A 12949-nucleotide genomic window follows, 5' to 3' on the forward strand; every position below is an offset into this window, starting at 1 on the left:
AAAAAAAAAAGTCAAAAAAAAAATAATGCTGGTGGTGGTGATAATAAAAAAGTGATGATAATAAAAACTAAATGGCTTTTTGTTTGTTTTTAGAAAAGAGTCTTTAAAACAATTTGTTAAAATAACTGCTATGTTTAAAGGCTTCTCTTTTCAGTCTTTCAAAAAGGAAAAAAATAATTATTTCAATTAAAATTGAGTTAGGCAGAGCTTAAGCACTCTCTCTATAATTATCAGGAAAAAAAAAAAAAAGACTGTTTGAGCCTGCTGCAGTTTACTCCCCCCAAGGCATTCACTGGGAAGGTCCCTGGGGCATTACTGTAGCCTAGTATTAAAGTTACCAATTCAAACTACAGTCCACCCAAGAAAGCCCCCTACAGAGCCCTTCCTATTATTACTCAGTGCAAAGAACTGCATTGTCTTCCTAAACACCTAATTTAGAATGAACTTACATGAGCTCTTATATGCACCACAGTCTTGTGGAGCCACCAACATTACCCTGAAGCTGGACCAGGATAAAATATAAAGTTAGGATCCTGTGAATTGCAAAGGAGTGAGACAAACCCGATGTGTCCATAAGATATTAGAAATGAAACATACTTTACCTAATTGTTCTACAATTTCTTTAACTTAACTAACGTTAACATTTACAAGGGAAAACAGTAACTTAAGCAAAAGTCCTATTTTTTTAATATATAAAAACTACTTTTCCTTGGTTTGAACTGATTTCCCCCTTTCCCCCCAACTTGTGCTATTATTTGGGGTTTCCAAATATAATAGTGCTTCTGACCATTCTTAATTGCACTGTAATGGGTGTTAAGCACAGGAGTGTGTGCAAACAGACTTGACTTTTCTAGTCTTTGACTGTTCCTTGCCTCTGGCCTCTGTCAGAGAGGCTTGCTAACTACATCTCAGGGGAGCAATCACACAGCTTGACTCAGCCTGTGGCTCTGACTATTGGGACTTCCTGAAGTCACAACCACTTTGGCGTCCGGAACTGGGGCACGGTGTGTCTACTCTTCATAAAATCCAGAGATTGCAAGTGTGAAACGTGAGAGCTGATTAAGGATGCACCTTAAATGGTATCAAGGGATCCAGTTAGCAATGCAAAATATGAGATAATATAAACATAACATTCACTGCCAGTTGATCACTTATGTGAGCACCACGAAAAGCAAAATACAACAGAAAAAAAAAATGGCAAGTGAGCAACAAATAAAAGATTTCTTCAAAGATAATTTTGCATAAAAGTTCAATTTCATGGGGAAAAATGCATAATAAAATGAAGTGGAATGATGTGCCAGAAAAAAACTGATATGTCTATTTGTCTTTCTGGAACTTACTCGGTATTAATCATTTCTAATGGGTATATCTAGTCCTCTTTATACATACACTGTCTTTCTTGCACAGTATTGATTGAGAGAATTTGAAGTTAGAAGATGCAATTATTTTGGCTGTATTTAACCTGTTTCTGTGACTACAATAGAATGATTCCATTTTCCCTCTTAAAAAGTCAAAGTAATCTTGATTCAGGAATTTCTTTTTTTTAATTATCAGTTTTTAAGGAACATAACATCATGCTTAGCAGAAGGGCCCTTTCCTCCTCAGTATTCTCGTGTAGCTACTCTCCTGTCAGCCTAGGCTTTCAGAGAGAGGAGAAAAAAAGCTTCATAAAAGCTTTGGCCTAATTAACAAGAATGAACTAGATTTTATGATGAACAATTTATAGGCAGTTAATAGAGCTCATACACGGTAGCCAGGAGCTAGATAATTTATCATAAAAGGAATTTCAGTTACACTCTTAATCCCCATTCTCTTGATATTGCAACCAACTGCATTTACAATTGCCACTTTTATAAGCTTTGATTTACTGACAAATGATGCTGCATTTTATAGAGTCATAATGAAACTTATAAATGCAGGAAATACTTGTATCTCTGCCCATATGCTTCAAGTACTTTGCCAAATAATTTACTCTTCTACATTGTTATCTCTAGATGAAAATGATTTTTCAAAGATCTCCTAAGGATTCTTCATACTAGCACAAATAATAATAAAAGTAATAGCAAATTGTTTATTAACCATCCTAAGTATTTCTTGAAAAGAAACTGTTTTATCCCTAAAAGAACAACACAGCTGTTGTAATGAGTTATGAATGATAAATACTTTTCAAAATTATAAATAAGATGAAATAGCAAATATCCAAACATAATTTTTTAAAGGGCAGAATTTAAAGTAGGTGAGACCCAGGAGATCAGACTGTCTCTTATCATTTGGTGTCTTACTACTGTTCCTATTTTAAAATTATAACAAAATATGGCAGACATTGTGGGGGCAGAATTGGATGACTGTATATACACTATCATACCAGCTACATCTCCTCTATCCATTGATCTCTAGAGGAGTTCTTGAAGTCCTCAAATTAGGTTAACACTTCTTCCAGAAAGGCTCCCTTGACCATTGGCATCCCTTCTATATGCCTTCTTAGCATCCTATTCTTTTCCTCCTTTCACAAAAACAAATACAACTGTGTTGTAACTGCCTGATTAGCATTCACATCCCCCATTGACCATGAACTCTAAGACAGTAAGGACCACAATATCCCCACTCCGGAATCAAAACAATGTCTGGGACATAATGTATTTGTGAATGAGTGATGTCTTTGGTTTCCAAGCCTGTTAATATAAGTGAGAATAAATCATCCTAGTTGTATGATGCAGTAATAAATTTGGTCGCTAAAATTAGCAGTGAATTAGTCTCTATTTTAAAGAGTAGAACATTCAAAAGTCATGACTTTCTCTACTACTTTCTCATGACCAGCATTATAAATACTTTTAAACATTATGCTCTATTTAGATCTTCCACATTTTAAAAGGGACATGTTATAATAAGAAAAAGGTGAAAGAGAAAATAAGAAAAATAAGAAATGACTAGAAGAGAAATCTAGAGGAGAAACTCAGAGAAAGATGATGGTTTGACCTGAAACAGATGTGCTAAACATTACATTAATCGTGGTCTCTGGGGACAAAAAGAAAGTGCTGCCTATTTCTTGAAGGGACAGAGCCATGGACCACTGCAAAGTTGTTTAGACCCTATTAACTAACAAATTCCTGACTTAACAGGCTATGAGATATGAGATTAGGCACCCATAGGTCCACTCAACAGACCATTTTTCTAGTGATTTGGGATGTAGTGCTGCCTGCCAAACAACCAGGTTTTGTACAGCTGATCACATTACAGGCAGGTGGTCAATTTTAGTTTATTATCAACTATTCCCAAATACCAAATATACCTCTCATGTTTCATCCAGGATATCTTATCTCCTATCTAGAGGTTATGAAGTAGGTTCTATTATTTTTTAAAGCAAGACATTTTTCTAGGAAAATGATCCTTCTTCCTCTCAGATTCACCCCATCACCACAGAGAAGCTGAGGCTCAAACAGCTGTCCCAAAAGGCAGGTCCCTGGCTGCCAAATCACCCATTAGAAGACAGTATCCCTGGCACACTCAGAATGGCTAGCAGGAGAATGCAGCTGAAAATCTGCTAGTTCCCCGACACCTTTTCCAGTTTATTCCCCATCTGTAGCAGTGTGGAGACCCAGTGCAGAACATGTTCCTAGCACTGTCTACCGAGGATGTCAGCCCAGCAGGGCCATGCCAGCCCATGACACCTACGAGAGATGGAACCAACAACTCTTTTGCCCTGAGTCAAAATAAAGCCTCAAAATGCTATCTTTTATGATTCCTAATACCAACTAAAAATAACAGAGGTGGTTAGTTCAGACCCAAGATTCACCTTGGAGATTTTTCCTAATTGTACGTATCCCCAAAAGTGTCTTTTTTCCAAATGGAATTGGTCATTGACATGTGGATGTGCTCCTAATAGCAAAATAAAAATATTCCCTGCCTGAAGCATTATAATAAAGTTGTCTTTTTCCATTTCATTGTCTCAGAACATTTAATCAATTGACGTGACATCTGGGGCAGGTCAAAAGGAGCCACCTCTATTAATTTATAATTGCAATAGTCATTAACTTATTGATGACATACTCTTATTACTTTAACTTATTTTTAACAGTTTTAGTTTTTTAAAATGTTTTTAAACTATAAACTCACTTGGGGGTCAGAGAGAGAAACCTATGCACTTTTTTATTCTGTGTTCCCCATTTTGAAAAAATCCAGCCCCAAGGAAAATTCTGAAGTGGACCCATTTGGTCTACAAAAAAGCTGGCCTCCCATTTAGGAGGGTTTCCTATTGCCTACCTAATCTCAAGAGCCTGAGATCATCTACCTACGAAGCTCTCATTTAAATTTTATATTAAATGAAACCTTGACAGTATATTTAATTTTTCTAAGACAGAACTGGGTACACAGTAGAAGCCCCAAATTTATTAACTCCCTTCGTTTTCCAGCTCAGGAAAAGATCCATTACCAGTTATTTCCAAATGTATGAGGACATCAATCAATAATTTTCTTCTACCTGCAGTATTCTCTTCTCTTGTTATAAAAGAAAAGCCTTGTCTCCTTATTAAGGAAGGTGTATGTGTGTCTGGATGAGGGGGAGAAGGAGAAGTGGAATGAAAGAAATACAAATTCTTCCTAGGCTGCTGAATGGCACAAAAGAAGCGGCTACACATAAAACCATATTTGCTCCCTTTTCCTCCCCGGCTCCCTCCTCCCACCCACTGTTCCCCCACCCCTACCCCCACCCCTGACTCCTAAGCAGGGGCCAGCTTCCCTGTCTTTATCTTTCTGAGTTCTCAGCAGGACTCTGACGACCCTATCTTAATTCTGGTCTCAAGCTAAGTATTTTACTGACAAGACAAGGCTTGCCCCAGGCAGACAATGGGAAGTAGATAAGTATTAAAAATGCTTAATTCCAAACATGGGAATGAATAAGCTAAACCACTTTGGTAATAATTCTCCTCAGTAACGAATACGATGAGGAAAATCACTCCTTAGCACAATAGTGTGTACATGACAAGTGGTTGGGTTCATTTACTTAACATATTTTGCATAAGTTGTGATTAATAGTCTACATTTTTTTGATATTGTCTCCATCACATTGTGAATTTTAACCTTAAACTGTGGCTGTGTTGTAACCTTAAACAAATGGCTGTGTTGTGTTTCAAATATTTGAGAACATACCAGACAGGCATCCTCCACCCTATTACCAAAAGTATTACAAATAATAGCTAACTTGGGGAATCTGCATCCCATATTTCTTCCCCACCAAGCTTATAAAATGTCTGTGCATATATGCATTCACATGCAGATTTTCTTGCTAAACATGAGTATACTCACAAAACCATAGTCACTCCCTTATTTGTGTGGGCAAAAAAAAAAAAAATACGTTGGAACAAGGACTACATTGCAGGTACAGTTCAGGGCATCTTTGAATGGCACACCCTCACTACAAAACATGGGTCACTCATCTAGACATCCTAGTATTTTGGCATAAGCCCTGTCAGATGAAAGATTCCATGCTACCGGGTACACTTCTTTTGAAAATGTCATCCAGGGTAGAAATTGATTTTCTGCCTCATATTCAGCTGTTGTTCTGAGAAACCCCCTATCCTATTAAAAGTGTCCCTGTTCTACCTCCATCTAGACATAGAACACATGATGGAATCGACATATTTGTAGGAATGCAAAATTCTCACTGATTCATTCATTCATTCAACAACTATATACAAATCACCGCTCTAGATGCTGGGGATATGGCAGTGATCAAGACAGTGAAGGTCCCTGCTCTCAGGGAAACTACTTGCTATGATTTCAGATAGTGTATTATTATTATCATGTAAAAATAATATAAAGCAGGGTAATTTGCTAGAGAAAGACTTTTGGATTAGACAGTCAAAGAAAATCTCTCCCAAGGCTGTGATATTTAAGCAAATCATATATAATCATAGATACTAAATAGCTTAGTAGAAAGGACACAGGATCTGGACACAGAAGCCTCAAGTTCTAATTTTTTTAGAGTCTTTAGGCCAGTTCCTGAAAGCCCTCTCCTTTTAGCATATAATAGCTACCCCACTGGGAACATTTCTCATTCTCCCTAAAAGGGTTGATATTGGTTCAACTTGATGAGCTTTCTCCATTATGATATTTATATCATAACTAAAACCCACTACATCCACCTTCTTAAATATGAAGACTCTAAATCAATGGTTCTCAACCGTGAATGCACACTAACTTGGAATCCTAACCCTGGTGGCATGCTTTAGATGCTGAAGTAAATAACGTGAGATCAGTCAGTATGAAGGACTTATAGATATGCCATCCACAAGCAGCTTAGAAAAGTGGGGTTCTTTTAGAATTAGTGACCACAATCTCTGGATGCTCCACTGCCTCATAGAAAACCACCTGATGTAAGTGAAAATCTTTGAAGCAATTCAACATTTTCAAAGCCGATTTATCCCAGATGATTTGGCACAAGATATCTGTATCAGGGGCAGAAAAAAAAAAAATCATGGTCATATGATCAAGCCAGATTCGGACTGGAGGTGATATATATGTTTGTGGTGTTACCACATTTTTTTCAAGTTTTACAACAGAAATCACATTCTTTTGAGGTTAAAAACTGCTCTACTCTCTTCAAAGGATTTTAAATCTCACACCTCCACCCACACGTTGAATTAGTAGTCCAAACCAGATGGAGGTTAGTGCTTTAGGTTAGAATGACTGTCTGGCGAAAGTCTCTCCTTGATTGCCCATAACTATCACTTGTACCTTTAGGCCTAACGGCACTTTGCTTGATTTCTGACATTAAACAGCATTTATGTTGTATTAAGTCCTACTCTGAGCTACACAATTTTCCATACCATAGCCATGTGGAGTGGCTGAAAAATAGTTTTTTGATAGGTCATTGTGAAGAACCAAGAGAGAATTCAAAGATGAGTCAGAAGTGTTTTAATAAACAAATACATTCACAGGCCAGCACCTGTTCTCACGGTGCTAATATCCCCACCAAATGCTCATTTCTTCTTCTTAGTCACCCAAATTTTACCCAATCTTCAAGGCTCAGCTCTACCCACTTCTTTCTCCCTCTACCAACCTTCTAGAATTCATAATTCTTATATATATACACCATTGACTTCTCTTCTAATTGTTTCTGTATTTGATTTAACTGAAGTATGTGTAGAAGATAAAAGATATCTCTACAAGATAAAAAGCATATTTTACACTACTGTCCCTCAGTAACTTCTCTGTAATTAGGCTAGAATCAGGCAAACAATGGGACTTGGAAGATGGGCAACAAAGGAAGACTCCTGGAGACGTTGCCTAGGGCTATAGTGTTCAGAATCATGTGTTCAGAAAGAAGCAGAAGAATAGACCCAGTAAGCATGTTCCTGGCTAGAAACCAGTAGCTTTGGAGACAGAAGGGAAGACCTCAGAATCTGAAAGCAGAACCATACTGGAAAGTTAGTTCAGCAACCCCTCTATAAAATGAGCTTGCAGAATTCCAAAAGGAATAAACACAATGCGTGTAAAGCAGCTATCCAGTGATGACTACCATATAGTAGGTACGTGGCAAATAATAACTATTTTATGATGGCCCAATATTGTTGGAAAAAAAGAATTTTACTATGCTTTTGACTGGAAATTCAGGAAGAGATATGATATAAAAAATAAAGGCAAAATTAAGATCTATGAGAAAGATCAACTCGGTCACACTGAATACTTGGATCCAAGTAAAATTTGGATTTGTGTGGGAAGAGGACTTCTCTTCAGCTTCTCTTTTATTTATCCCAGAAATGCATCTTTTTTTTCCTTCCTTCTGGTTGATCTTATAAAATGTTAAAGCTTCCATATTTTAGATACTACAACAAGGTAGTACAAAGGAAAGAGCCCAGGATTTAGAATCAGCATATGTGGGTTCTGGTCTCACTGGAAGAAACCGAACAATTATCTTACTCTTCGCACCTTGTTTTGATCCATTGTAAAATAAACACTCTTACTCCACAATGCTCTTGAGAAAATTAAGATGAAGTATAGAACTTACTGAATACCTTGGAGTTGAGATTGGCCAAACTATTCAGCAATCAAATAAAAAAAAAATACTGAACTGGTACTTATTATTTCCTTTAAGCAAAGGACCATGAAAGATACAAAGGAAATTGGAGCCAGAGGACCCAACCTAGGAGAACTAGTTGCTGATGGGACTGCAATTCACTTAAAAAGGGCACAAAATTAGTTGTGGCATAGTGCCAACTGTGAAAAAATGGAACTTTCCATAGGGAGTGATGATGCACAGAGCTTGATCACTAACCTCCCAAGGCTACCACTCCAAGGCCACCCCAACAGAGCTCTAACCTACCCCTTGAAGCCTCATTTGCCAGGTCTTTCTTGGAAATTTGTTTCAGCCAAGTTGGAACACATGCTATCCCCAAACATGTGCTAAACTTTCCCTCTGTTTGCTCATTCTCCTTCCTTGTACATCTAACCATGAAACTACCCAGAATCTTTCCTCTTTAAAACCCTTTCCATTTATTACCACATATTCTAAATGTCACTTTTTCCATGAAGCTTTCCTAATGCTTTAACTATTCACTTTCCACTTTTGAACCCCCATTTCATTTTGTTAGTGCCTCTCTGTGGCAGTTTGTACAATCTACTTACATATTACCTCTCCCCTCTTGGATTAAAAGACAGAAAACTTAACCTCTTTCACCTTGTATCACTCCCAACAACTTGCTCATAGTAGGTATTTACTAACATTCTCAATATTGAGTTCATTAATAGGATCTGGTTGAGATGTTTATAAATCATGCAACAAATAAATGCAATCTTAATCTTGATTGGGACAAAACAATTCTCTTGCTACCTTACTCATTTATTCCTTATTTGTTACTGGTGCTTATGTTGTATAAGCCTATAGGATACATGCAAGTAAACATCTGATTGCAGAAGCAGATGATAGGGCTGTGATAGAAGATGGACAGGATGGGCAGATCAGTGGGGAGGGGGGGTGGATAAACACTCATTCCTTAACACTCTTCAAAGGACTTCTAATGGCTAAGAAAAGAATTTTCTCGGTAGGTGATCCATGAATCAGAGCGTTGAATTTGACATCAAATCTCTCTCCAAAGAGGGTAGGAGCAGAATGATTTAAGCTCAGCTAGGGAGAAGTGATATGGAGCAAAGGTAGAGGAGGCCCCTCCTCTCTCTGCATATTGAACTTGTAGTCCTTTGGCAGAGGAAAATATTGGGCAGATTAATATATATTTTCATCTACCTAGTAAAACTTCATGCTATATACAAGCCATTATTATCACAATTATATCCTTCTCTCTCTCTCTCTCTCTCTTTTTTTTTTTAGTAATTCAGAACAACTGTATCTTTGAAATGGTAGTACTGAAATATGGCAAACATCTTACTTTCAGCAGCAATAAACTTATGGCTAAAACGTAATGTTTCTTGTATATTCCTTCTCTATTCTTTTGGATTATAGATTATGAAAGAGAGACTTTATGCAGCAGTTGGTGACAAAATATATTTCTTATTAATGTGTAATATTTGCTACATTAATAATTTTATGGCTTTAATTATTGATGCGAACTTAATTGTGCCCCATGTCCCTTTTTCTTGCAGCTCAATAAAAACTATATATTTCTTTAATTAGGTTTCATTTGAAGACTAGAAGACAATGCAGGAATGGTTTCTTGCTAATTCACCTATCTACAGCCAGTAAAGAAATGGAATTAGTGTCTTGAATATGGTTTAGTGAGAAAAATTATCTAACTGTTCTGAAAGTGTGACTTTCCTTTGCACAGTTAACCTCACCCAGAGGCCAGGGATATATAGCCACCTGAAACCGAGCACTGCAATAGGGGATGGTTTTCATCCTTTCCTGGCTCTGGGGAGAAATTCCACTGATTTTAGTAGAGATAGAAAGGGAAAATTGGGGTCACCTACATGGTTATCCTACTGTCTTCCCTCTTTATATGCTGTGCTTTAGTAGAAATGTAATCTTGGTCTTTCCAGCTTGATTTCAACATTTTGCTGTGGCATTCTACTTACAATCACGGGGAATGTTGTAACTACTTTATTCTGGGCCCAAATGTTTCAAAACAACTACAAGAAATGTTAGATGGAAGGAAACTAACATTTGCTAAGCATCTGGTGCAGGTTATACTAAGAGCTTCCAATCGATTACTTCTTTAATCTCCAGGGGTCACAATAACAAATGTCAACAAGATCAGAAATGAAGCAACCAGATTGGGCTTGAGAAATAAGGAGTCCTCTGAGCTCCATCTTTCATTTTCCACTTTTGATAGAGAAATGAGTACAGAAAAAAAAGTTTAAGAATAACATTTGTAACTTTCTGTAAGAATAACAACAGAGCAAGTGCAATGATGAATTGTAATTGATACTCATATCTCAGGGTCAGGCAGGCCATTGGGAGTGAAGGGACTATGGCAAACCCGAAGGCTCATATCCCATCCTGGGATTACCTACTCCGTCTTTATTGTTGCCATTTTGATAGCTCTTCTAAAATTTTAAGTGAAGCTTAAAAGCTTCATTCTTAAATATATTTATTTTCTACTGTTACATAAAAGATTAACACAAACTTACTAGCCTAAAACAATACAAATTTATGATCTCACAGTTTTCTTCCTCAGGAGTTTAAACACTACTTAGCTGGGTCCTGTGCTAAGGGTGTCATAGGCCTAAAATCAAGGTGTTAGCGGGGCCTATAATCACATCTGTACCCCACTTCCAAACTCAGTGGTTGATGGCTGAACTCATTTCCTTGAAGTTGGACGACCAACAACACTATTTTCTTGCTAGCTGTTCACTAAGGACTGCTTTTAGCTCTGAACCGTCCCCTACCCCACCCCCTGGCCATAGATCTTCTCACCACATAGAAGCTTATTTCTTCAAGCCCAGCAGAAGAATCTCTCTAATGCTTCAAATCTCTCTGACCTCTTTTAAGAGCTCACCTGCGTAGGTCAGGTTCACTGAGGATTATCTTCCCCCTTGATTAAATCAAAGTGAAATGATTAGGGACCTTAACTATATCTGCAAAATCCCTTCTGCCATATAATGTAACGGACTTACCAGTGAGATCTCATCATATTCATAAGTCTTGTTCCTACCCCAAAGAGGGGGATTATACACCAGGAGGGGGGAATCTTGGGAGCCATATTGGAATTCCTCCTACTACAGCACCGTCTCAGGCTTCCCTCAGAAGTGTAGTACTCTTTTTAAAAATGAGCTGCTGAATAGCCATGAATACTTTAACTTCCTTTTATTTTCTGCAACTGCTTTGACCTCTTTGCACTATCTTATCATAGTATCTATTGGTCCAATGCCATCTACATTCAGTGCCTGTCACTATTTTAAAAACTTTAGTGTCATAGCCTTTTTCCTGCAATTTGAGAAGTATAATAAATAGTTGTCACAAATGAAATTTGCACAAAAGCTAACTGTGATGTCAATAACAGGTATAGTTTTTATAACTGTAATGTAGGTTGATTCTTGAAATCCTAAATTTATTATTAGTACATTCTATTCAGAGGGACTTACTCTCTTGATATACACAGAAAATTCAAACTTCAAAGCATTTTAGAAAATGACAGACATCTGAAAGTCCCATTTTTATTCCAATGAAAATACCTTTTACCCAGACGTTAAAATTTCCCACAAATATAAAAGGACTTAAAAAAATAAGGACACTAAAAAGTGCTATTATTCTCAGTAAGACAACTCATAACTATGTTGATTTAGGAAAATATTCAAGCATTTACTTGGGCAATTGTAAGGTAAACTCAGTTCCCACAATGAAAGGAAAATGCTGTGAGGAATTTTCTGGGGTTTCTTTTTAGCTTACTTGCTTCTTTACCTATAAGAATCTTTTATATCACTTTTAAGGGCAAACTATAAGAAATATTTATGTTTAGAGGAGAAATCCATTGATAAGAATTCAGGTTAATTTTTAAAGTAGGTAAGTACAGCCCTATAAATAAAATCAATGATTTCCCCAGATACTTTTAGAAAATAAATAAATAAATAAAAATAAACCAGCTCTGGTTGTCTCATTTGTTGCTTGAACACCAAAGAGCAATGCACTGGGATTTTAAAGAGTGGTTGTATTATTTTAGACTTTACAAATCATATAGAGTAATTCATGATTTAGAAAGGAACTACTGAGCTATCTAGCTATTCTCTTTTAAGAGCAGCAGTTAAAACAAACCACCAGCTCACTTCATGCATGGAAGAAAATTCTCCAAACTCTTAAACAAATCTCCAGTCAGTTAATTGACAACTATGTTTAACAGGTAAGTATTGTGTACTTCCCCAATTCTTATTGATGAATCTCTCATTCTCAATTTTAGAATTTGTTGTGTCAACTAAATGGCTATAAGTGGATTGACTTATACTTTTTATAGTACATAGATTAACTAGATCATTTCAACCAAATGCCAATATTTTATCCCATCTAATTTTCTTTTTTCTTTTTTAAAGGTTTTATTTATTTATTTGACAGGGACAGAGAAAGAGAGAGAGCATGAGCAGGGGGAGTGACAGGCAGAGGGAGAGGGAGAAGCAGGCTCCCGGAGGAGCAAGGAGTCCCATGCGGGGCTCAATCTCAGGACCCTGGGATCATGACCTGAGCCAAAGGCGGACGCCCAACCGACTGAACCATGCAGGCGCCCTACCCTATCTAATTTTCAAGACAGCATGCTGATAAATACTCACAGAAAAATGTTCCTGTATTTATTATTTGCAGCTTGAGAAGACTGATAGGGTTACACAAATGTAATCCTAATTTAAAAGTTTAATTTGATAGGCAGTCTTTTCTGAGCACTTTTGATTGTGCCAAGGGTGAAAAATTTGTGGTAAGTTTATTGTAGTCATTTGATAACAATAATAATTTCAAAAGACTAGAGAGAAAGTGAAATTAGTAATAGCAAAAAAGAAAGCTCATTTTTAAAAGCACTTT

General features: G+C 36.9%; 1 long non-coding RNA gene across 8 annotated transcripts in view; it reads right to left on the reverse strand.

The window, feature by feature from the left end:
* The window catches only part of LOC115944730 (uncharacterized), a 127920-nt gene that overhangs the window by 28985 nt on the left and 85986 nt on the right, over positions 1-12949 (reverse strand). The window contains exon 8 of one of the 8 annotated variants that reach the window (XR_014147081.1): positions 10947-10982. The exons of the other annotated variants lie outside the window; for them this stretch is intronic. This is a non-coding gene — a long non-coding RNA (uncharacterized LOC115944730). The remainder of the gene's footprint in view (positions 1-10946; positions 10983-12949) is intronic. 8 annotated transcript variants of the gene reach the window in all.

Source organism: Leptonychotes weddellii, chromosome 7 (assembly GCF_054177405.1).
Source record: "Leptonychotes weddellii isolate Sample4059 chromosome 7, ASM5417740v2, whole genome shotgun sequence".
In the NCBI taxonomy this organism is placed as follows: Eukaryota; Metazoa; Chordata; class Mammalia; order Carnivora; family Phocidae; genus Leptonychotes; species Leptonychotes weddellii.